We start from the raw sequence: 3773 nt of genomic DNA, 5'->3' as shown, positions 1-3773 counted from the left end.
TCTGAGCTAATTCCTCGCATCCAGGCAGGATCAGAGCTTACTGTTTGGACCCCTCTCTGTAAGAAGCTAGGATTTTTTGTTTTGTTTTGTTGGCTGGCTTGTACCGGGATCCAAAGCCTTGACCTTCATGTGATCACACCAAGCTCTAACTAACTGAACAAACCAGCCAGCCCAAAAAACTAGGATTTTATTATTTAGTAAAAGTTCTACATCGAGAAGAAGACAGCAAAATCATTCACTCATATTCTCAGGCCATCCTTATACAGACAGGTTAAGGCAGGGATAAATGAGATAGGTCTAATTTAACCCACTGCAGGCCAAAAGCAGGTCACTTAGGAAATCCCTAAGATCAAAGTGGCACTCGGGGCTCTCTCTAGGATGGTCACAAGGGCTACGTTTTGAATAGATTGCTTAGGTTGTCCCCAGGCCCTAACTGGACCAAGCCTCCTGGTTGCAGGATGGACTCGTCAATCCTTGGCCCTATGGACTAGTGGACAATCTGTCACTATTTCAAATTTCAACCTGGAAACCCAGAGAACTGGGGCAGCAGTGGACCAGACTCTGAAGAGATGGAGTAAGTAGCTAGCTCATCATTGCGTATGTTCCAAAATTAACTGACTCCCTTTGGAGTCACATGTACTCCTAGCTCTGCACTGGGAGCATGATATTAAAAAAAAAAAAAAATCTTATTTTAAAAGATTTTCACCATTTACCCAACTTGTGCATCTCTCAGTCCTAACCTCTCCCCCGCACCTGCTCCTCCCCTCACATACACCTCATGAGAATATGCTGTCTCAACACTTTCAGTATCTCTAGGGTCCCAGGATAAAGCAGCATTAATGGCACTTTGCAGAAAATCCCATTCCATACTGAAGACTCCTCCCAGTTCAACACAGCGAAGAAATAAATGATAATATAAGAGAAGAGGCAGTAGAAACCAGGGCCTGCCGCTCCCCACATCGAAGAGGCACAGAAAGTTCAGGAGTTAGTGAAAATGGCATCAGCTCTTACCAGAAGGCCACCAGCTACCACTGGTTGGGAGCTGATTATCACTAGTTTCTCTACTGTATTCAAGTGCAAGATAGCACGGCTATGAGAGTCTGCTGGCATCCCAGGGTGTCAGGTAAGGTCAGGAAGTGGTAGATGATGTTCTTGAGATACTCCAAGTTGACTCCCTCCCTGCTCTGGTCCCTCATGTTCTTTTCAATGTGGCTCTGCAGGGCTCCAACCTCCTCGCGATGCTGCTCCCCCTCCTCCAGCAGCTGATCCTGCAACTGATGCACCTCTGCCTCCCGCCTGTGTTTCTGCTTTCTCAGCGATGTCATCTCCACCTCCTTACAGGCCGACTGCTCAGCTTACAGGAAGAGAGTGGGTTCATTGGCTGTAGCAAAGCACAGTGCTTGGGTCAGGCTATCTGGGGAATATGCTTCAGCTGGGTTCCCAGGACCCCCACCACCCACAGGGCTTCTGCATCCTGGCAGCCCAGAGGACAAGGCCACAGAATGCAGTTGCTCAAGCTCCAAGTCCTTCTCAGCGAGCACGGCCAGAGCATGGTCCCATTGCTTGTGCAGTTCCTCCTCCAGTTTCAGTGTGTGGTCCCTGAAGTCCAGCTGGCTCTGCAAGCTGCTCCTGGGCTGCCTCCAGCTCCTTCGCCAGGTGTCTTTGGCATTCTTACTCTTCAGGACAACCTGGGCCCTCATCTTGTTGTACCTCTCAAGCTCTTCCTTCAGCTGTTTCAGCTCCTGTTGATAGGAGGGTGCAGTAGCCTTCTCCCCACCAGCAATCTCCAAGCTGGGCATTACCTCCAGGTCACAGAGTTTCTCCACATCCAAGGTCACCTGGCTGCGACCTGCAGCAGCCCTTCAGGACATGGACATCCAGACTCAACTCCTCTCCATAGCTGTCTAGAGGGGACTAGCTTGAGGCTGCTAGAGCCAGAGTCTTGTTCTCCAAGTCTAGCTGCAGAATGTGCTCCTTCAGCTTCTGGATGGCCAGCTGGTCCCTCTGCTTGGCTTTCTCATAGGTGCCCAGCAGTTCAGACACCTCGGATATTTGATTCTCTAGGGCTACCACCCTCTGCTCTTCCACCTGAGATTGCTGGCAGAGTTGATCCTCTGCAAGGGCTGTCTTCCTCATTTCCTGCTGCAACTGAGCCTGGAAAGGACTCTTAAGGCAGGCGGCCTCTTCATGAAGCTCTTGCAGCTGGAGATCTCGTCGATTCTTCTCTTCCTGAATGGCCTGCAGCTCACCTTTCATCTCCTTCACCTTCAGGGTCAGCCGCTTGGTCTGCAGTTCAAACCCTTCCATCTGTTCAGCTGCATATGCCCGCCATGCCAGGGCTTCTCAGGTCTCTTCTAACTGCAGCTCCAGGTCCTGGCGCTGAGTCTTCTCCTGCAGCAGTTTCTGGAGTTCCCACAGCATCAAAGCCTGGCCACTCTGCTCTTAGGCCCGATCATGCTGTTGCTTGATAAGTCGGGCTTTGTTTTCTGCGATCTGCTCCTACAGCCCCTTCAATTCTCCCTCCAGATGGCCCCTCTCCTTCTCTGCCTTTTTATTGGCATCCTCTAAGCCCTGTTTCATCTTCCTGTCAGCCAGGTAAGAAGCCTCCATGCAGGACTTTTCCTGTGTGACTATAGCCAAAGAGCTGGTCAAAGTAGCCGACTGAGTCTTCAGCGGGTGCAGGCTTCTGTCCTCCTCCCCACTCACAAACAGCCCATCCCCACTGCTAACTGCTAACACCACTCTCAGCCTCTGTGGACTTCGGAGGTGGTGGTCCATGGGCCGGTCTGTCATCTTCTACTCCAGACTCACCGGTGGTGCTCATGAGACTGGCCACAGTGTCCAAGCTGTTGGTGGTCCCAGTGCTATCTTTGCTGTGGGTGGTGCACCTGTCATCCACAGAGTCAGGAAAGGTGAGGTTGCACACCTGCAAGGCCCACACCACCTGGTGAAATACCAACAGCACCTTGATGCTGGCCTCCAGCTCCTCCTTCTCCTTCAGCAGGTTTCTACAGGCATAGACACAGCCTCGAGCCACAGCTGGTACTGGAGGAGCTGCTGCTGCTGCATGTCTATGGTCTCCAGCATGTCCTTCTTGCTCCGGCAGTCCCCAAAATTCATCCCAGACTTCTCCATGGAGGTTCTGAATGGGCTGTTCCATGTCAGCATTTGGACAGCCCGGAGGAGGGCTATAAAGACCAGCAGTAGGCTGTCCAGCCGTGGGCTGCACATCTGCCCCACCCAGCCCTCCGGTACTGGAGACGGGGCACCGGGGCGGCAGGGCGGCCTGGCTGAAGCGCCCACTGGGCCCCAGGCTGGGAGCGGGGAAGCGGGTGCTACCCTGGAGGCGGGGTGATGCTGGACCGAGAAGGGCACCCTGCCAGGGCTGGCCTACACTGCTGGAAGCCGCTTTGCCCTCTGCTCCCAACCGGACCACCACAGCGCTGAGGGTGAGCCAATGTTTAGGCTGAGCACAGTTCCACCTGGACTTCCTTACTACCATGGACCAGCTGACCCCATATCTTCTCTTTGACTCCAGTGATGGTGTGCCTTGTCATGGGCCTTTCACCCATTATGGTAGAAACCTGGGGGACCCTTGCCGTCTGGAGACATATGTTCCATAAACCTTGAATGTTTTGAGTACAGATGGTCCATTCTGCTGGAGAACCACTGATATCAGTATCTTTAACTCTTTCTTCTTGTGCTGGACAGATTCCCCAGAGAGCATCTCCAGGTCTCCTGCCTGGAGGGTAAGGCTGGCTGCAGCATCCCGG

The 3773-nt window shown here is 52.7% G+C and overlaps 1 pseudogene; it reads right to left on the bottom strand.

Annotated features, from left to right (window-relative positions):
• Nucleotides 1-1000: 1000 nt before the first annotated feature.
• Nucleotides 1001-3135, bottom strand: LOC103609823 (annotated as a pseudogene).
• Between the last annotated feature and the right edge of the window lie 638 nt (nt 3136-3773).

This window comes from Galeopterus variegatus, unplaced genomic scaffold (assembly GCF_000696425.1).
Source record: "Galeopterus variegatus unplaced genomic scaffold, G_variegatus-3.0.2 Scaffold10141, whole genome shotgun sequence".
Taxonomy (NCBI): Eukaryota; Metazoa; Chordata; class Mammalia; order Dermoptera; family Cynocephalidae; genus Galeopterus; species Galeopterus variegatus.
Note: the sequence above shows the minus strand (reverse complement) of the source record. Positions and strands in the feature narration are given on the sequence as shown.